Consider the following 22,155-nt stretch of genomic DNA (forward strand, 5'->3'; position numbering starts at 1 on the left):
GACGGCATTCCAGCGGTTGGGATCCTGGTTCCGGTATGCTCTGTGCCGGGATCCCGCCCTCCGGCCAATCGTAGTACACCCATTACTAAGTGGCAGCTTTGCAAAGCCATCCTGGCCGCAGGATTTTAAATTGCAGGAGTGTTTTGCATTTAATATTATTGCCCTTTAAAATCCTATGGTAAATATACCCCTTTATCTCCTGGAATGACAAATTTGCATCCCAGTTGCAATCCCATCCACAAATCTGGTGCCTGTTACATAAAAAGAGTAAACTCCATGCTTTATTTACTTACTGGTGGCCAGATGTCTTGTTTAATTAAGGGGATTATTCTAGACTTTTGTTGGCTTTATTATCCAAATGGACTACGATTGATGAGGAAAAAATATTTTATTATATATTTAAAAAAGTTGGCAAATAGGGTTTGATAAGTGTTTAATTTTCTTTTTACTGTTTTGGTAAAATGGGCAACGGTTTTAGGGACTCACCCGCTCACAGTGTTCCAGAGATTCTAGGCTGAGACTTTAACTAGACAGGATAAACATGTACAAAGGGGGTCATTCCGAGTTGTTCGCTCGTTATTTTTTTCTCGCAACAGAGCGATTAGTCGCTAATGCGCATGCGCAATGTCCGCAGTGCGACTGCGCCAAGTAAATTTGCTATGCAGTTAGGTATTTTACTCACGGCATTACGAGGTTTTTTCTTCGTTCTGGTGATCGTATTGTGATTGACAGGAAGTGGGTGTTTCTGGGCGGAAACTGGCCGTTTTATGGGTGTGTGCGAAAAAACGCTGCCGTTTCTGGGAAAAACGCGGGAGTGGCTGGAGAAACGGAGGAGTGTCTGGGCGAACGCTGGGTGTGTTTGTGACGTCAAACCAGGAACGAAACTGACTGAACTGTTCGCAGATGCCGAGTAAGTCTGGAGCTACTCAGAAACTGCTAAGAAGTGTCTTTTCGCAATTCTGCTAATCTTTCGTTCGCAATTTTGATAAGCTAAGATTCACTCCCAGTAGGCGGCAGCTTAGCGTGTGCAAAGCTGCTAAAAGCAGCTTGCGAGCGAACAACTCGGAATGACCCCCAAAGTCGGATCTTGGGCTGAGAAAAAGCAGCGGCTGCTATATCATAGCACTTCATGTAGAAATTATGGGGTGGATGTATCAAAGCTTGGAGAGAGATAATGTGGAGAGAGTACCAACAAATCAGATTCTAACAGTAATTTTTCAAACACATCCTGACACATGTCAGGTGCTGATTGGTTGGTACTTTCTCTCATCACTTTATTTCTACCCAAGGTTTGATACATCTCCCCCTCAGACTCATTCGCACACTGATGTACAAATGTCACGCATCAAAATGATCAGTGCAATCTAGCAAAGTAGTTTTGTTGCTTTGATGTTGTATTTGTGCGAACAAGGGGCATGATTCATTTGTGGTTGGAGGAGGCATCGCTGCTGCTTCTTTGGACTTCCACTAATATGGAATGCAGGAGGCATTTGATATAAGGACGTAGCATCGAATCATTTGCGACTCAAACAGCCGGGGTGTTTGACCCATGGGGTTGTGCAAGCCGGCCGTGCCGTTCCTACAATAATGGCAGGAAATCTACTGATGAAGAGCCTCTGTTTTTGGGAGTCGCCTCCCCAAATGTCAGTAGACTGTCAATCACTGATAGTCTGCAGCCGTGGTGTGTCCATCGAGGCAAGACCCTACTGCACATGCGCAGTATTGGTCCGCCGCAAAATACTTAACATCTGTACTTTGTAATATATGCCACAGATCCAATTGGATCTGCATTAGGCCCAAGGTGCACATTTTTAGCGAAAAATAGTTGTCCGTGACATTAAACGCTGAGAGGGGCTGAGGCCACAGTGTATGAGGATACATATGTAATGTGTGGGGTCTTCAACAGCTACCACAGAAGTCTGAGAACTACTAATATCTGTTTGACAATGTAATCATGACTAGTTGTGCAGGGATGTAGTTAAAATGCAGCCAGATGGGATCCCAGGGATTGAAATACCGACGCTGGAGCTCAGGATCTCAGTGTCAGTATACCGACGCCCGTAATCTCAAACCTTTTTCCAGTGAGATGCGCTCATGTCCTGCCGCACATGGGGGGTTAGGTTTAGTCATTAGATGGGGGGTTAGGGTGCAGAGACGGGAAGGGTATGGTTAGGTACCGGGGAAGGGGGGTTAGGTTTAGGCATTAGATGGGGGGTTAGGGTGCAGAGATGGGAAGGGTATGGTTAGGTACCGTGGAGGGGGGGTTAGGTTTAGGCATTAGAAGGGGGGTTAGGGTGCAGGGACGGGAAGGGTATGGTTAGGTACTGGGGAGGGTGGTTAGGGTTAGGCACCACCGGGGAGGGTTAGGCACCCACAAGGGAGGGTTAGGGTAGGGGGCAGGGGAGGGTTAGGGTACTTTTGGAGGGGCTGTCGGGATTCTGATGGCCGGGATACCGCTGTCAGGATTCTAACCACCGGCATCCCGCCTATCGGGATATCATACTTTCTCTTACGTCCTAGTGGATGCTGGGGTCCATTTAGTACCATGGGGTATAGACGGCAGTGGCATGCAGTGAGGTCAGTGGCTGGTGAGGCACAACATCCATAATATATGCCGAGGCCCGCCATTGACCCCTACCACCACCGAGCTGATGTCCTCTACCGCTCCACAAACTGATGCCCACTACCACCACAGAAGCCAATGTCCTCCAAAATCGCCACCATCAACCACCCCGGCCCCCTTGCCACTAATTTGCATCTCAGTCCGATGCAGCCAAAACCCGCAGCCTGCCTGATTAAACTTGCAAAGAGCAGGCAGCTAATATATTGTCAATTTTATAAAATAAAAAATAAATATTATGAAGAGGGTGACGCCAAGGAAAGGAGGACATCAGCGGGTGAAAGACAGATGGTGACACTGACAGCATTGGGTGGCGGAGAGGGTGACACTGACAGCATTGGGTGACAGGGAAAGGTTGACGCCGGGGAGAGGGTGACAGCAGTGGGTGACAGAGAGAGGGTGACACGGACAGCATTGGGTGACACTGACAGCATTGGGTGACAGGGAGAGGGTGACACTGGGGAGAGGGTGACAGCAGTGTGTGACAGAGAGAGGGTGATGCTGGGGAGAGGGTGACAGGGAGAGCATGACACTGACAGGATAACAGGCAATAAGCCTGTGTGTTCAATGACTTAGCGTGCCTACCATTCATGGATTGTTTAAATATATAAATATATATATACTGTACTTCCAATGGTTTGGTATAGTTAAAGTAGGCTGTGTGCCCTTGCAGAGTTAAACAGAGTCCAGGTATGGGTGTTGCTGAGGCAAAACCACACAGCACAGCACTGCAGCATGTAATATTGAGCAATTTATTCCTTCAAAGTTTTGGCGTCTCTGATACACTGTCAACTGAGACCCCAAAACGTTGAAGCAATACATTTTCTCTATTACATGCTGCAGTGCTGTCGTCTTGCCTCAGCAACACCCATACATGGACTGTGTGTACATACACTTACATAATATATACCAGTGTCCCTGATACAGGGCCGGCTCCAGGCACGTTCAAATTGAGCTGCCGCGCGGGGCGCCACCCTTAATGGGCGCCGCGCGCTGGCGCCGCCATTTTCGTTCCTGGAGCCGGCCCTGTGCTGCGCTGCCCGGCCTATTGTGTCCTTGTGCGCTGTGCGGCGCCGGCATCTGACGTCAGACGCCAGCGCAGCGCACATAGCGCACACCACCCGCACCGCCGCCACACCGCCCGCGGCCCTGCTCCCTCAGACAGCAGCACTCCTCTCCCTCCCAGCGCAGCAGGTATTGGGGGCATTATGGATGGCATTATGTGGGGGCTGCACTGTGGGGTCATATCTGCACTGTGGGGGCATTCATTTATCAGGCACTGTGCGGGCACTTATTTATCAGGCACTGTGGGGTCATATCTGCACTGTGGGGGCATTCATTTATCAGGCACTGTGCGGGCATTTATTTATCAGGCACTGTGGGGTCATATCTGCACTGTGGGGGCATTCATTTATCAGGCACTGTGGGTGCATTTATTTATCAGGCGCTGTGGGGGCATTTATTTATCTGGCACTGTAGGAGCATATCTGGCACTGGGGGCATTTATTTATCTGGCACTGGGGGCGTTTATGTATCTGGCACTGTGGGGGCATTTATGTATCTGGCACTGTGGGGGCATATCTGCACTGTGGGGGATTTAATGTATCTGGCACTGTGAGGGCATATCTGGCACTGGGGGCATTAATGTATCTGGCACTGTGGGGGAATATCTGGCACTGGGGGCATTAATGTATCTATCACTGTGGGGGCATATCTGGCACTGGGGGCATTAATGTATCTGGCACTGTGGGGGCATATCTGGCACTGGGGGCATTAATGTATCTGGCACTGTGGGGGCATATCTGGCACTGGGGGCATTAATGTATCTGGCACTGTGGGGGCATATCTGGCACTGGGGGCATTAATGTATCTGGCACTGTGGGGGCATATCTGGCACTGGGGGCATTAATGTATCTGGCACTGTGGGGGCATTAATGTATCTGGCACTGTGGGGGGCATTAATGTATCTGGCACTGTGGGGGGCATTAATGTATCTGACACTGTGGGGGGCATTAATGTATCTGACACTGTGGGGGGCAATAATGTATCTGGCACTGTGTGGGCACTTATGCATCTGGCACTGGGGGCATTTATGTATCTGGCACTGGGGGCATTTATGTATCTGGCCCTGTGGGGGCATATCTGGCACTGTGTGGGCACTTATGCATCTGGCACTGTGGGGGCATTTATGTATCTGGCACTGTGGGGGCATATCTGCACTGTGGGGGCATTTATGTATCTGGCACTTTGGGGGCATTTTTGTATCTGAACTGTGGGTGCATATCTGGCACTGTGTGGCCATTTATGTAGCTGGCACTGCTGGGGGGGCATGTCACGTGTAGCTGGCACTGCTGGGGGGCATGTCACGTGTAGCTGGCACTGCTGGGGGGCATGTCACATGTAGCTGGCACTGCTCGGGGGCATGTCACGTGTAGCTGGCACTGCTGGGGGGCATGTCATGTAGTGTTCCCGCTAGGCGTCTGTGGCTAGGCAATGTGTCTCAGTGCTCTCCCTGGTGCAATGTGTCTCAGTGCTGTGCCTGGCGCAAAGTGTATAGGAGGTTCTACCTGGTGCAGTGTGTATTAGCTGCACTACTGTGTGGTGTAATGCAAATTGCCACTATTATGTGGCCACGTACCTTCCCCACGAAGTAACTCCCCTTAATTTTTGCTGCGCGCCTTCGGCGCGCACTGTCCATGCTTTAGCATATAGGTATGGGAACAACAAGCAGTATGTACATCATTTTGCCCTCCTAACTTAAAAATGTGCCCTCCCTGTGATCAGCACCATGCCCTAAAAAGCAATACATTTTCTCTATTACATGCTGCAGTGCTGTCGTCTTGCCTCAGCAACACCCATACATGGACTGTGTGTACATACACTTACATAATATATACCAGTGTCCCTGATACAGGGCCGGCTCCAGGCACGTTCAAATTGAGCTGCCGCGCGGGGCGCCACCCTTAATGTGCGCCGCGCGCTGGCGCCGCCATTTTCGTTCCTGGAGCCGGCCCTGTGCTGCGCTGCCCGGCCTATTGTGTCCTTGTGCGCTGTGAGGCGCCGGCATCTGACGTCAGACGCCAGCGCAGCGCACATAGCGCACACCACCCGCACCGCCGCCACACCGCCCGCGGCCCTGCTCCCTCAGACAGCAGCACTCCTCTCCCTCCCAGCGCAGCAGGTATTGGGGGCATTATGGATGGCATTATGTGGGGGCTGCACTGTGGGGTCATATCTGCACTGTGGGGGCATTCATTTATCAGGCACTGTGCGGGCACTTATTTATCAGGCACTGTGGGGTCATATCTGCACTGTGGGGGCATTCATTTATCAGGCACTGTGCGGGCATTTATTTATCAGGCACTGTGGGGTCATATCTGCACTGTGGGGGCATTCATTTATCAGGCACTGTGGGTGCATTTATTTATCAGGCGCTGTGGGGGCATTTATTTATCTGGCACTGTAGGAGCATATCTGGCACTGGGGGCATTTATTTATCTGGCACTGGGGGCGTTTATGTATCTGGCACTGTGGGGGCATTTATGTATCTGGCACTGTGGGGGCATATCTGCACTGTGGGGGATTTAATGTATCTGGCACTGTGAGGGCATATCTGGCACTGGGGGCATTAATGTATCTGGCACTGTGGGGGAATATCTGGCACTGGGGGCATTAATGTATCTATCACTGTGGGGGCATATCTGGCACTGGGGGCATTAATGTATCTGGCACTGTGGGGGCATATCTGGCACTGGGAGCATTAATGTATCTGGCACTGTGGGGGCATATCTGGCACTGGGGGCATTAATGTATCTGGCACTGTGGGGGCATATCTGGCACTGGGGGCATTAATGTATCTGGCACTGTGGGGGGCATATCTGGCACTGGGGGCATTAATGTATCTGGCACTGTGGGGGCATTAATGTATCTGGCACTGTGGGGGGCATTAATGTATCTGGCACTGTGGGGGGCATTAATGTATCTGACACTGTGGGGGGCATTAATGTATCTGACACTGTGGGGGGCAATAATGTATCTGGCACTGTGTGGGCACTTATGCATCTGGCACTGGGGGCATTTATGTATCTGGCACTGGGGGCATTTATGTATCTGGCACTGGGGGCATTTATGTATCTGGCCCTGTGGGGGCATATCTGGCACTGTGTGGGCACTTATGCATCTGGCACTGTGGGGGCATTTATGTATCTGGCACTGTGGGGGCATATCTGCACTGTGGGGGCATTTATGTATCTGGCACTTTGGGGGCATTTTTGTATCTGAACTGTGGGTGCATATCTGGCACTGTGTGGCCATTTATGTAGCTGGCACTGCTGGGGGGGCATGTCACGTGTAGCTGGCACTGCTGGGGGGCATGTCACGTGTAGCTGGCACTGCTGGGGGGCATGTCACATGTAGCTGGCACTGCTCGGGGGCATGTCACGTGTAGCTGGCACTGCTGGGGGGCATGTCATGTAGTGTTCCCGCTAGGCGTCTGTGGCTAGGCAATGTGTCTCAGTGCTCTCCCTGGTGCAATGTGTCTCAGTGCTGTGCCTGGCGCAAAGTGTATAGGAGGTTCTACCTGGTGCAGTGTGTATTAGCTGCACTACTGTGTGGTGTAATGCAAATTGCCACTATTATGTGGCCACGTACCTTCCCCACGAAGTAACTCCCCTTAATTTTTGCTGCGCGCCTTCGGCGCGCACTGTCCATGCTTTAGCATATAGGTATGGGAACAACAAGCAGTATGTACATCATTTTGCCCTCCTAACTTAAAAATGTGCCCTCCCTGTGATCAGCACCATGCCCTAAAAAGTGAACACTATCATGTGTAGCTGGCACTGCTGCGGGGCATGTCATGTGTAGCTGGCACTGCTGCGGGGCATGTCATGTGTAGCTGGCACTGATGCGGGGCATGTCATGTCTAGCTGGCACTGCTGCGGGGCATGTCATGTGTAGCTGGCACTGCTGGGGGGCATGTCATGTCTATCTGGCACTGCACATTATGTGTAGCTGGCACTATACTGGAGACATTGTGTGTAAGGAACACTACTGTGGCAATGTGTAAGGCTGCTAATTGTGTGAAAATATATTTATAGTTTGATATGAAGTTACGAGGCCACGCCCACTTTTCCAGAGGCCACTCCCACTTTTCCGGGAGCGCGCGGCGCATGGGGGGGTGGGGGCGTTTTTAAATTTTCTCGCTCAGGGTGCTAGTAGGCCTGAAGCCGGCCCTGCCCTGATATATACACATACATGAGGGGTAGGAGGAGGGCACAGCAAGCATAGGGAGAATACAACAGAGCCGCCCCCCTTCCCCCCCCAAAAAAAAAATATATACAGTGGCTTCCAGCATCCCCTCCCTATTGCACCCTGCCTGTATTGCACTGCTCACACATGCATCGGCAGCCGCCACCCCTCCTCACGACCCACACTAGGCTGCACACGTATCCATCTCCGCGGTTCCAAGCAGCCACGGCTGGCACCCCCTCGCACCCTGTACCAGGCTGCACACGCACCGCGGTAATGGCTCCCATTCCCAGCAGCCGCAGGCGGCACCCTCTCACACCCTGCACCAGGCTGCACACGCAGATAGCAGCTATCTGCACTGCGGTGCAGCAATGTAATGCACGCAATCTGCGGCCCCACCAAGAGAGGTGAGATCGGGACTCATCCCTGCAGCAATCGGCTGGGACATCAATTTCTCCTCCTGCCAGCGTGATTGGGTGCAGGGGAGCGGAGGGCCATGCAGACATCTAGGGCCCCATAGCAGCCGCATCCCCTGCACTTACGCCACTGGGTGGGCATTACCTTGGTGTCCACCCCCGCCCCCGGAATCCTACACTGGCCAATCACATCAGTCTCTGTGACAGGGGCATGCTTTCATATGGGCTGACAGCACGCCCCTGTCACAGAGGCACTTCTTTAGGTGCCGCTTCAAGCGCTTTTTTTAATGTGATTCTGCTGCCTAATGCTTGGCCCCGCCCCCCGTTTCCTGTCCCTTTACATTGGCAGCAGGAGGCACCGAAAGCTGTGCCTCCAAACATATAGAAAACCAAGGTATAAATGATTAAAATAATACAAAGGCTAAAGTATATTGTATTATTTTAATCATTAATGACAGGGGAGGCACTGCCTCCCCTGACTGTACGTCCCTGATAGACGGGTCCTTTGGGAGCCACTGGCACTTTAAGAGTTTAATAGTGTGGGCTGGCTCCTCCCTCTATGCCCCTCCTACCAGACTCAGTTTAGAAAATGTGACCAGAGGAGCCGGTCACAGCTAGGGGAGCTCCTAGGAGTTTTTCTAGTTTAATTTTTTTTTCTAAGAGTTGTTAGGTACAGGAACAGAAAAAAACAGAAAAACACCTGCGCTCTGTTGTAAACAAGGGTATATCCCTCCAGTAATAATCTAAGAATTAGAAAATATTAATAAATAAATAAATATAAAAGGACGGTAGGTTTTAGGTTGAATTAATATACAAATTTAATAGAATTTTTATCTAAAAACATATAAGTTGTCTGGTATAAAAAATCATCATCTTAATTTATGGGTCACAAGACATTCACTAGTCCCCTTAGGAGAAGTATATCATACCCCAGGCTAGGATTCTCTCCAATTATGGTCCACAGATATAGTTGTAGGTGAGTAGCAGCTTTGCTAAGTCCCTTTTTTAAGCACACCGTGCAAGCTTTCTCGTGCAGATAGGGATTTTTCCAGTCTCACCATAGATGTTAGGGTCCAAGGTGGAGAGTCCAATTAGTGCCGTCCGGGTAAGTTGTAAAGAAAAGTTCTCCAATTTTTGGAAAGGGGAAGTTTAGTGAAGATGTCAATAATGTCGTCTCAACGCGTTTCGCTGGTGTTAACTGCCAGCTTCCTCAGGAGTGAATGATAGAGCCTGACCCAAGGCTCTTTATATACCTTAGACAATTAGTAAAATTACAGACATCTGTGAATTAATTAATCCAACTACCTAACCGTCCAAAAGAAATATAAAAATCTATAGCACATTAGCCTATGGTTTGGTCTCACATGTGGATGCTTACATATTTAGTCAAAAACGAGAACTGAGAGATGTAATAATCTACTATATTTATTCTGATATAAACCGCATATATCCGATCATGTGATTTCTATTTATCACATGACCGTGTTCCAACAGCTCATTGGGATAGATAGGTCAGATGATATTCTGATATAAACCGCATATATCCGATCATGTGATTTCTATTTATCACATGACCGTGTTCCAACAGCTCATTGGGATAGATAGGTCAGATGACCATTCGATTTGGAGTCTGGGTAAGTAGGGCTTCCGCCCTACTTACCCAGACTCCAAATCGAATGGTCATCTGACCTATCTATCCCAATGAGCTGTTGGAACACGGTCATGTGATAAATAGAAATCACATGATCGGATATATGCGGTTTATATCAGAATAAATATAGTAGATTATTACATCTCTCAGTTCTCGTTTTTGACTAAATATGTAAGCATCCACATGTGAGACCAAACCATAGGCTAATGTGCTATAGATTTTTATATTTCTTTTGGACGGTTAGGTAGTTGGATTAATTAATTCACAGATGTCTGTAATTTTACTAATTGTCTAAGGTATATAAAGAGCCTTGGGTCAGGCTCTATCATTCACTCCTGAGGAAGCTGGCAGTTAACACCAGCGAAACGCGTTGAGACGACATTATTGACATCTTCACTAAACTTCCCCTTTCCAAAAATTGGAGAACTTTTCTTTACAACTTACCCGGACGGCACTAATTGGACTCTCCACCTTGGACCCTAACATCTATGGTGAGACTGGAAAAATCCCTATCTGCACGAGAAAGCTTGCACGGTGTGCTTAAAAAAGGGACTTAGCAAAGCTGCTACTCACCTACAACTATATCTGTGGACCATAATTGGAGAGAATCCTAGCCTGGGGTATGATATACTTCTCCTAAGGGGACTAGTGAATGTCTTGTGACCCATAAATTAAGATGATGATTTTTTATACCAGACAACTTATATGTTTTTAGATAAAAATTCTATTAAATTTGTATATTAATTCAACCTAAAACCTACCGTCCTTTTATATTTATTTATTTATTAATATTTTCTAATTCTTAGATTATTACTGGAGGGATATACCCTTGTTTACAACAGAGCGCAGGTGTTTTTCTGTTTTTTTCTGTGACTACATATATTGGGGATTACCACCCCCTACACCAGCGGCTATTGACAGCGCCCTCCATCTGTATTTCTTGTTAGGTACAGGAAGGCTGCTGGCAACAGCCTTCCTGCTTCGTGGGACTTAGGGGGGGAGTAGGAACCAACTCTTGAAGTTAATGGTTCTCTATCTCCGCTGACAGGACACTGAGCTCCTGAGGGTGCTGATCGCAAGCCCACAAGGCGACCACTCACTCCCGCAGCACGACCGCCACCCCCTAACAGAGCCAGAAGAAAGAAGAGTGGGGAGTTCAGCGCTGGCGGCCCTGTTAGCGGGTCGCCGGCGGGAATGGCGGCACAAGGGTGGGAGCGCAGCTCTGTCAGGCTGCGCTCCATGAAGGCTCAGCAACATATCTTTGTAGACGCGGCTGAGGGGCGTCCTGGGCCAGCGAGATCACCCTAACACTGGTAAAGCAGCTAACAGGGGCTAATCCTGCTGTTAGCACTAAAGACCTCAGGCCAGTATAATCATAGTGTGCGGGAAGTCGCGCGTCATTACAGGGGGTGGGGCTTCTCCTCAGAGCGGATCCAGCACTCACCAGCGCCATTTTCTCCCTGCAGATCGCTGAAACACGCTGACAGGGAGCGCTGACCCTCCACATCACTCCAGTTACTGCGGTACCAGGGTGTTAAAGACAGGGGGGAGAGTGTAGTTAGTGCTATTTAACCTATTAAGGTTATTTAGTCTGCGCCGGTCTGTTATCATAATAACTGCCCACTGGGGCGCTGTGTGGCTGGCTCCTTATACTCTGTGACTCTCTGAAGGTACTCTGAGGGAACTGTATCTGACATTTTCCTGTATGTGTGTGTGTGTATGTGTGTATATCCACATTACCATGTCTAAGGGCTCTGTATCATCATCATGTGCTGCAGAGTGTGTATCTTCTCCTGAGGAGTCTATCCCATGTATTCAGGACAGCAATGTGCTTTCCCAACCTTCCGAATCCGAACCCCCATGGGTGGATTCTTTAAGGAGAATGATAGCCCAGATTTCATCAAGGATGTCACATAATGAGAAAGAGACACAGTTTTTGAGAAAGTCCGTAGAAGGTTTGCAGCATTCAGCTCCTACTTCCTCAAATAGCCAACCTACATACCCTAAAAAACGTACACTTGCCCTAATAATGCAAGTGGACACTGATACCGACTCTGATACAGGGGACAGTGATGGGGATATGCAGGGAAGGGGGGGGGGGTGCATCCTTTGCTAAGGGGGTGCAGCTGATGACTGAAGCCATTAGGGATGTTTTGCATATTACTGAGAAGGTACCTGAGCTGGAAGAGGAATCTTATTTTTTACGGAAAATAAGGACTCCTCCCTCATTCTTCCCTGTGAAAGAAATGGGAAAACCGACCCATAGTAGACGCTCCTGTAACTAGGTTGTCTAAAAAGGTGGTTTTACCTGTCCCTGGTAAAACCGCCCTAAAAGAGCCGGCTGACCGCAAGATTGAGACTACGCTCAAATCTCTATACACTGCTACAGGCGTGGCTTTAAGGCCCACTATTGCTTGTGCGTGGATTTCTAAAGCCATAGTAAAGTGGTCAGGCACATTACTAGAGGACTAAGGGGAACATTTACTAAGCAGTGATAAGAGCGGAGAAGTGAGCCAGTGGAGAAATTTCCCCATAAACCAATCAGCAGCTCTGTATCATTTTATAGTATGCAAATTATAGATGTTACTTCAGTGGTGATTGGTTGCCATGGGCAACTTCTCCACTGGCTCACTTCTCCGCTCTTATCACTGCTTAGTAAATGTACCCCTTAGATACTATGGATAGGAGTGACATTGATTTGCTTTTGCGTCACATACAGGATTCTGCTGGGTTCATGGTGGAGGCCATGAAAGACCTTGGAATGCTGAATGCAAGGGCTACTTCCGTGGCAGTCTCAGCATGCAGAGGACTCTGGCTATGCCAATGGACTGCAGATGCAGAATATAAGAAAAGTGTGGAGAACCTACCCTTCACAGGTCAGGCTCTGTTTGGGGATGCATTGGATGCGTGGATTTCCACGGCAACTGCTGGTAAGTCAGCCTTTCTGCCCTCAGCAGCTCCACCTTATCTTATCCTATGTCCACACTGCAGTCCTTTCGGAACGCAAAATTTAAAAAATCCAAATCCCCTTCCACCTTCTTTAGGGGTGGTCAGGGAAAATCCAAAAAACCTGCACCAACAGGTTCTCAGGAACAGAAACCAGGTTCTTTTTCCTCAAAATCTTCAGCATGATGGTGGACCTCCCAGCCTGGAGATCGGGCAGGTGGGAACGAGACTAAAAAATTTCAGTCACATCTGGACGTCATCAGGCCTAGACCCCTGGGTGACAGACATCGTTACCCAGGGCTACAGACTGGAGTTTTAGGAACTCCCACCTCACAGATTCTTCAAATCAGGCTTACCAGTTTCGCTGACAGAAAATGCTATCCTACAGGAAGCCATTAAAAAATTGGTCCAAACAGATGTTATTGTACCAGTTCCACCTCACCTACACCACAAGGGTTATTACGCAAACCTGTTAGTGGTGCCGAAACCGGATGGTTCGGTAAGGCCGATTTTAAACCTAAAGTCATTGAACCCCTACTTAAGGGAATTCAAATTCAAGATGGAGTCTCTGAGAGCGGTGATCTCAGGTCTGGAGGAGGGGGAATTCCTAGTATCTCTCGATATCAAGGATGCATACCTTCACATTCCGATCTGGCCGCCTCACCAGGCTTATCTCAGATTTGCGCTGCTAGATTGTCACTATCAGTTCCAGGCACTGCCTTTTGGTCTCTCCACAGCACCGAGGGTGTTCACCAAGGTCATGGCAGAGATGATGCTACTCCTCCGCAGACAAGGAGTGAACATAATTCCATATCTGGACGATCTGCTGATAAAAGCATCATCCAGGGAGAGGTTGTTGCAGAGTACTCTCTCAACTCGACTACTCCAGGATCATGGGTGATCCTGAACCTTCCAAAGTCACATTTGGTGCCGACAAGGAGACTGCCCTTCCTGGGGATGATACTCGACACGGAAGTGCAGAGAGTATTTCTACAGGTAGAGAAAGCGTTGGTGATCCAATCAATGGTACGGGATGTCCTGAAGACAGCCAGGGTATCGGTTCATCAGTGTATTCGCCTTATGGGGAAGATGGTAGCCTCCTACGGGCTCTTCAGTACGGAAGATTCCATGCAAGGTCCTTCCAACTGGATCTCCTAGACAAGTGGTCAGGATCACATCTTCACATGCACCAGCGGATACGCCTGTGTCCGAAAGCTCCTCTGGTGGCTGCAAACTTCTCACCTACTCGAAGGCCGCAGGTTCGGGATTCAGAATTGGATCCTTCTAACCATGGATGCAAGTCTCAGAGGTTGGAGAGTGGTCACCCAAGGGAAAAAGTTCCAAGGAAAGTGGTCAAGCCTGGAGTCCATGCTTCCGATAAACATTCTGGAACTAAGGGCCATATACAACGGCCTTCTACAAGCAGCACATCTTCTGCGAGATCGGGCCATACAGGTCCAGTTGGACAATGTCACGGCAGTGTCTTACATAAACCGTTAGTGCGGAACGAAGAGCAGAGCGGCAATGTCAGAGGTAACGAGAATCATCCTCTGGGCAGAAAAGCATGCGGAGGCGCTATCAGCAATCTTCATTCCGGGAGTGGACAACTGGGAAGCGGACTTCCTCAGCAGACATGATCTCCATCCAGGAGAATGGGGCCTCCACCCAGAGGTGTTCGCAGAGGTGACAAGCCGATGGGGTGTACCTCAAATAGACATAATGGCCTCTCGTCTCAACAAGAAGCTTCGGCGGTACTGTTCCAGGTCGAAAAACCCACAGGCAGTGGCGATGGACGCATTGGTAACTCCGTGGGTGTTCCAGTCGGTGTATGTGTTCCCTCCACTTCCACTCATCCCAAGGATTCTCAAACAAATAAAAAGAACAAGAGTTCAGGCGATACTCATTGCTCCGGACTGGCCAAGGAGGGCTTGGTACGCAGATCTTCTGGAATTACTCCTGGAGGATCTGAGGCCTCTTCCTCTTCGCGAGGACCTTCTGCAACAGGGGGCGTTCGCCTATCAAGACTTACCGCAGCTACGTTTGACGGCATGGAGGTTGAATGCCAGATCTTAGCTCGGAAGGGCATTTCGAAAAAGGCCATTCCTACCCTAATACAAGCTAGGAAGGGCGTTACGTCTAAACATTACCATCGGATTTGGAAAACGTATGTGTCTTGGTGTGAATCCAAGAAGTTTCCAACGGTGGAGTTTCAACTGGGATGGTTTCTCCTCTTTCTGCAAGCAGGTGTGGATGTGGGCCTACGCTTGGGCTCCATAAAAGTCCAGATTTCGGCCTTGTCCATTTTCATTCAGAAACAATTGGCTGCCCTCCCTGAGGTTCAGACATTCTTGAAAGGGGTTCTGCACATCCAACCACCCTTTGTGCCTCCTACGGCACCTTGGGATCTTAATGTGGTGCTGCAGTTCCTGCAATCGGATTGGTTCGAACCTTTGCAGGAGGTGGACGTCAAGTTTCTTACTTGGAAGGTGGTCACACTGTTGGCATTGGCATCTGCTAGACGTGTGTCAGAATTAGGGGCATTGTCATGCAAGAGCCCCTATTTGATTTTCCATGAAGATAGGGCTGAGCTCAGAACGGGTCAGCAGTTTCTTCCATAGGTTGTGTCAGCTTTTCATATCAACCTACCTATTGTGGTTCCAGTGGCTACTGACTCCTCAATTACCTCAAAGTCCTTGGATGTGGTGAGGGCTTTGAAAATTTATGTGAAGAGATCTTCTCGTCACAGGAAGTCGGACGCTTTATTTATCCTTTATGATCCCAACAAGGTTGGGTGTCCTGCTTCTAAGCAGACGATTTCTCGTTGGATCAGGTTTACTATCCAGCATGCTTATATCTACGGCAGGATTGCCGTGTCCAAAATCTGTTAAGGCCCACTCTACTTGTAAAGTGGGTTCTTCCTGGGCGGCTGCCCGGGGTATCTCGGCTTTACAGCTTTGCCAAGCAGCTACTTGGTCTGGGTCGAACACGTTTGCTAAGTTCTACAAGTTCGGTACTTTGGCCTCTGAGAACCTAAAGTTTGGTCAATCTGTTCTGCAGGAACCTCAGCACACTCCCTCCCGTACTGGGAGCTTTGGTAAATCCCCATGGTACTAAATGGACCCCAGCATCCTCTAGGATGTAAGAGAAAATAGGATTTTAATTACCTACCGGTAAATCCTTTTCTCGTAGTCCATAGAGGATGCTGGGCGCCCGCCCAGTGCTTCGTATTCCTGCATTGTTACTTGGTTCAGTATTGTTGTTTCAGCCGTTGCTGAATTGTTCCAAGTTGGTTAGCTTGGCTTTCCGTTTTGTTATGTGTGAGCTGGTGTGAATCTCACCACTATCTGTGTATTTCCTTCTCTCGAAGTATGTCCGTCTCCTCGGGCTCAGTTTCTAGACTGAGTCTGGTAGGAGGGGCATAGAGGGAGCGGCCATCCCACACTATTAAACTCGTCTATACCCCATGGTACTAAATGGACCCCAGCATCCTCTACGGACTACGAGAAAAGGATTTACCGGTAGGTAATTAAACTCCTATTTAACATTGCATTGTCATCTGCTGCCAGCATGAATGTAGGCTCATGGCATCCAGCTATTTGGCCTGACCACTGTACAGGATCAATCCATTGTACCCTCATGTGTGATTTAAAATTGAATAAAGGTCCATTCATTCAGCGATATCTCAAATAGCTGGATCCTAGCCTCAACAATAGCCAACATAGACTCAAATGTTTACTGCAGAAGTTTCAATTGTCTGTGACGCTTTGATACCTGCTGTTACTTAAACACACACAGCATGGCCTGATGCCAGTGGTCCAGGCCCGCATAGAATGGTTAGCAAATTCACACCTGTTGCACATTAAGATTAAATGTAATCACATTTGGGTGATAGGTTCTTGTGACCATAGATCAAGACAACAAGGAGGTACTGCTTCCTTAAGTTAATGCTGCGCAGATGGGAATCCTATAAAGATGTTCACTGACTGCAGCGTGAATCTGCTAATGAGCGTAAAAAGGGGGTGCTTCAGATCTGATTGCTGGGCTGCTAATTTTGCTGTTCTGCGTTCAGATAATCACCGCCTCCAGGAGGAATTCATTGTGCAATTGTGCGATCCTATGTGTATGTTGAGCTGCTAAAATCCACTTTGTGCAGTCTCTGTGCAGCCCAGGACTTACTCCTACAGTGCGATCACATCAGGCTGATCGGGGCCGGAGCTGACGTCAGACACCCTACCTGAAAACGCTTGGGCACGCCTGTGTTTTTCCAGACACTCCCAGTAAATGGCCAGTTACCATCCACAAACGGCTTCTTTCTTTCAATCACCTTGCAAACGCCCATGCAATCGGATTTTTCGCACCAACCCATCGCTGACCAGCGATGCCCTTTGTTGCTGTGCATGCACAGTTAAGCCCCCTACACACTCAGCGACCTGCGGCCGAGGTGCCTGTCAGCCAAATTTAGCACATCTACGATCAGTCTTCAGACATGCGAGGGGACGCCCAGCACAGGGCTAGTCCGCTCCGCATGTCAGGCCCGACCCCCCTTCCCCCCCCCCTCCTGCACAAGTACAAAAGCATCATACAGCGGCGATGCTTTTGTACTGGAAGAGTAGCTCCCAGCAAGTGCAGCTCTTGCGCGCTGGCATGGAGCTTCTCATTGCTGCCCCAACGTTTCGGGCACGCCTGCGTTGCCTGGACTGAGCCCCCTAAACGGTGGCCAAACGCCGCCGGCACGTCAGGCGACTGCCTCTGCCTGTCAATCAGGCAGTGGCAATCTCAGGGCTAAGACAGCCGTCGGCTGTCTGGCATGCGCTGGCGCACTGCGGCACCAGTGCATCCGCAGTTCAGACCTGATCGCTGCTGTGCGAAAATGCACAGCAGCGATCATGTCTGAATTAGCCCCAAGTGCAGCCGAATCTCATCAGCTTTCCAGTCTGTGGACACACGGCTGGATAAAGAACTGTTGACCAGGAGCGTCTTTCCCTCTATAACCAATCATCACAGTCTTTTCACGGAGTGTCCGTTACTCAGCAGGAGGATTCAAACCCTCTGTGGGTAAGATATTTACTAAACCAAAACACCCAAGTGGTGCTTTTCGCTATGGATACCTTCAATATGCGAATTCAACCTGCATAAACATTGTAAAGACTTGCATTATTTTGTATCCACGTAATAGGCTATTGACTGTTTCAAATAACACAGTTCAGTGTGATACTTCACTTGTTACATTATTGCTAGTAGTATGATACTTTCTTGTCCTAAATTAAGGTAATCATCTATACAGTGATCGCCAACCCGTCACTCGCAAGCAACCGGTAGCTCGCCGTAGTATTTTCGATAGCTCGCAGAGCGCACGGGCTTGGCAAGTCACTGGCACTCCTCCTCCCTTCATTTTTAATATGGTGCCGGTCGTCTGCCAATCAGAGCTCGCGGACTGGCAGCGGCGGCGCCTGATTGGTTCTCGGACAGCAAGCTTTGATTGGCTCACTTACCAGCGCCATATTTCAAATGCCCGCTGCCGCCGGAGACTCTGTCACCCTCGCCGTAGCTGCTCTCCGGAGTCCAGACTTCACAGGAGAGTCGCGCGCTGTGCTGTCCTCCCCTTCCGTTCCTCATACAGGAGGAGCTGCACCAGCGGCTGTAGAAGAAGCCAGCAGCGGTGAGCACTGTGTGGGGCACTGTAACTGGCACTGTGGGGGGCATTGTATCTGGCACTGTGGGGGGCATTGTATCTGGCACTGCAGGGGGCATTGTATCTGGCACTGTGGGGGGCATTGGATCTGGCACTGTGGGGGGCATTGTATCTGGCACTGCAGGGGGCATTGTATCTGGCACTGCAGGGGGCATTTGCGGGGGGGGGGGCATTGTATCTGGCACTGAAGGTTGGATTGTATTTGGCACTGCAGGGGACATTGTATCTGGCACTGCAGGGGGCATTGTATCTGGCACTGCTGGGGAGCATTGTATCTGGCACTGCAGCGGGCATTGTATGTGTATCTGGCACTGCTGGGGGGCATTATTTGTGTATCTGGCACTGCTGGGGGGCATTGTATGTGTATCTGGCACTGCCGAGGGGCATTTTTTGTTTATCTGGCACTGCTGGGGGGCATTATTTGTGTATCTGGCACTGCTGGGGGGCATTATTTGTGTATCTGGCACTACGTGGCGGGGAACAATACTTGCAGTTGTGAGGCCACACCCACTTTCGCAGGAACGCGTGCGTATTGGGGGGAGGGGGTAGCTCTTTCAGAGGTTTTATTTTCCGAAAGTAGCTCACACCCCAATTAAGGTTGAAGACCACTGTTCTATTACTTGTTTTTTAATATTGTTTTTATCTGTGTCATGCTATTTTATGTTACTGTTCATCTAATATTCTCTCTCAGCGCTCCCACCTCTTTCTTTTTATCTTTAAACTGTCTTTTGGGGCCAGCCCGTCCCATTTGGTGAGCAGCTCTTAGAGTATATTTGGTTGATTGATTATTATTTTTTTGAAGCGCCAGTTTCTTTGCATTTTCTAGAATGTCTGGGGGACCATGGCTGCGGATGTCAATGGAACTGAGGCTGACACCGTCATGCCCACAACACTCCTCCATCTGTTAGCCATTTCCCCCCCAGTTACCACCCATAAACACTCAACAAAATTGTATGGATCTCCGTGTGCCTGATACTTTCCCTGTGTCCCACTTCATTTACACACAACAGTTAGCCTAGATTTTTATAAAACTTAGAGAGCGTATTCACTCCAGTCTCTGGGTCTAATTCATGTTTGGACGCAATTGCATTTGCGATTTTCATAGATAGTATTAGCAAGAGCAGCTACCACCCAGAAATTAAGGTAGACGCCCACCGAACTCATCGCAAACTCATTTGCAATTTGCGTACACATTCGCAGCCTATAAGTAGAAAGAAGGAATATCGACTGCTAGTTTAGCCTATGGCTATGCAGACTTGGCACAGTGGTAGCTAGACAGGAGCCGTGTTTTTGTACGTACATGGGGGGTCATTCCGAGTTGTTCGCTTGTTATTTTTTTCTCGCAACGGAGCGATTAGTCGCTAATGCGCATGCGCAATGTCCGCACTGCGACTGCGCCAAGTAAATTTGCTATACAGTTAGGAATTTTACTCACGGCATTACGAGGTTTTTTCTTCGTTCTGGTGATCGGAGTGTGATTGACAGGAAGTGGGTGTTTCTGGGCGGAAACAGGCCGTTTTATGGGAGCGTGTGAAAAAACGCTACCGTTTCTGGGAAAAACGCGGGAGTGACTGGAGAAACGGAGGAGTGTCTAGGCAAACGCTGGGTGTGTTTGTGACGTCAAACCAGGAACGACAAGCACTGAACTGATCGCAGATGCCAAGTAAGTCTGGAGCTACTCAGAAACTGCTAAGAAGTGTCTATTCACAATTCTGCTAATCTTTCGTTCGCAATTTTGATATGCTAAGATTCACTCCCAGTAGGCGGCGGCTTAGCGTGTGCAAAGCTGCTAAAAGCAGCTTGCGAGCGAACAACTCGGAATGACCCCCATTGTGTAATTAACGCCAGTATGTACGTAGAAATGCGCAAAGGACAGTCCTCCCAATGAGAGCTGTCCTCTGTGATAGAAGGACTTCCGGGTTTAAGCGTTATTTTGACACAGTGATCAGCTTGTGTGTCCCTGGTTCTAACACTTTTTTTTTATCACTGTACACACTGAAGCTTGCACGGATCACACTGATCTGTGCACACTCTGCAGACTCGCTGCTCAGAAAGATGTCTATTTAAAAAAGTGTTGTTTGCTCCATAGTAAATATCCATGCTGTGTTGTTTCCTATAGAAAATACTTGCAAGTTGGTTCGGTGGTGTGTTGAATTGTATATTTGCGGTTTCAACTGTGTTTTGCAGATAGAATCGTATTTACTCCCGTGTTTGGCTTTAGTAAATCTCCAGGATTCAAAAAAAGGCTAAACTCCACCGATAACAGCTCGGACAAACACAATTCTTAGTAAATTTCCCCGAAGACTGCATTTAGGACATTTTGAGTATTTGGTCTTGTCTTCCCCAGGAAATGTCCAGCATTTCATCAATGATGTTTTAAGAGATCTACTCAATGATCATGTTTCCAAAGACAACAGTCTAATATTTTCTGATGGGAGGCGGTCGTTAGGTCGACAAGCATTAGGTCGACATACATTGGATCGACCACTGAAGGTCGACATGCATTAGGTCGACATGGTCACTAGGTCGACATGGTCATTAGGTAGACATGTACTAGGTCGACATGCAAAAAGGTCGACATGAGTTTTTCACCTTTTTCATACCTAACGATCCACGTGGACTACAAGTGGGGACGGTAACCTGTGCCAAGCGAGGGGACGCGGTACACTAATTGGGGTTCCCCATCACTTTACGAAGAAAATGACACCAAAAACAGTCCAAAAACTCATGTCAACCTTTTTCCATGTCGACCCAATGTATGTCGACCTAATGCATGTCGATCTAATGAACCACACCCTTTCTGATAACCATGAAGAACATCTCAGACATGTCTGCACTGTACTTGATTGAAAGCCCCTGGAAGAACAGACTGTAAATTGGGGAAATGGAAATTAGAACAGACTCGTATACAAGTTTTGGAATATACTCTGTCTGTAGATGTTTTGAACATAGAATCCAACAAGTTGCTGATTAGCCTGACTGTAAGAAGTTAATGGAAGCACAGAGGTTTATTGGCTTTGCAATCTTTTATCGTAAATTCCTAAGAAATGTTTATAGAATAATTGCTGCTGTTATGGACCTCAACATATAAAGGGAGATCCTGTCACATGGTCACCTAGGAGGCAAGAAGCGTTTACTCAACTGAACACTCTCTTTACATCAATACCAATATGATGCATCCAGATCTCAAGCTAGTGTGCCTTTTGTTGTTAAAGTTGATGCAATTCAGTACGAGTTCTGGTAGAGTTTCTGTACCACCCTTGATGTAAATATAGTAAATATTAATCTGAAAGATAATCAGACTCAATGGGCGGGATTCAATTCTTTTCACCCCTTTCCATACCCGTTCTGTTACTGCCCTCAGGGACATTGTATTATTATTTCAGCTCGCTACCCCTGGAGTAACGAGGCACCGAACCCTTTACACAGATAAACTTAATTACTACGGGCGCAATATGCACGATAACGGAGCTCATTTTAGAAAGGAAAGTGGGCGTGATATATCATTTGAATCTCACCCAAAGTTTTGAGTTACCTTCAAGATTGCTGGATGGACTGTTTTGCCTACTGCTGAATCTGCTTA

The 22,155-nt window shown here is 48.6% G+C and overlaps 1 long non-coding RNA gene across 1 annotated transcript in view; it reads left to right on the forward strand.

Moving 5' to 3' along the window:
- Positions 1–22,155, forward strand: part of LOC134936805 (uncharacterized) — a 38,552-nt gene that overhangs the window by 10,691 nt on the left and 5,706 nt on the right. The window lies entirely within an intron of this gene.

This window comes from Pseudophryne corroboree, chromosome 6 (assembly GCF_028390025.1).
Source record: "Pseudophryne corroboree isolate aPseCor3 chromosome 6, aPseCor3.hap2, whole genome shotgun sequence".
Classification (NCBI taxonomy): domain Eukaryota; kingdom Metazoa; phylum Chordata; class Amphibia; order Anura; family Myobatrachidae; genus Pseudophryne; species Pseudophryne corroboree.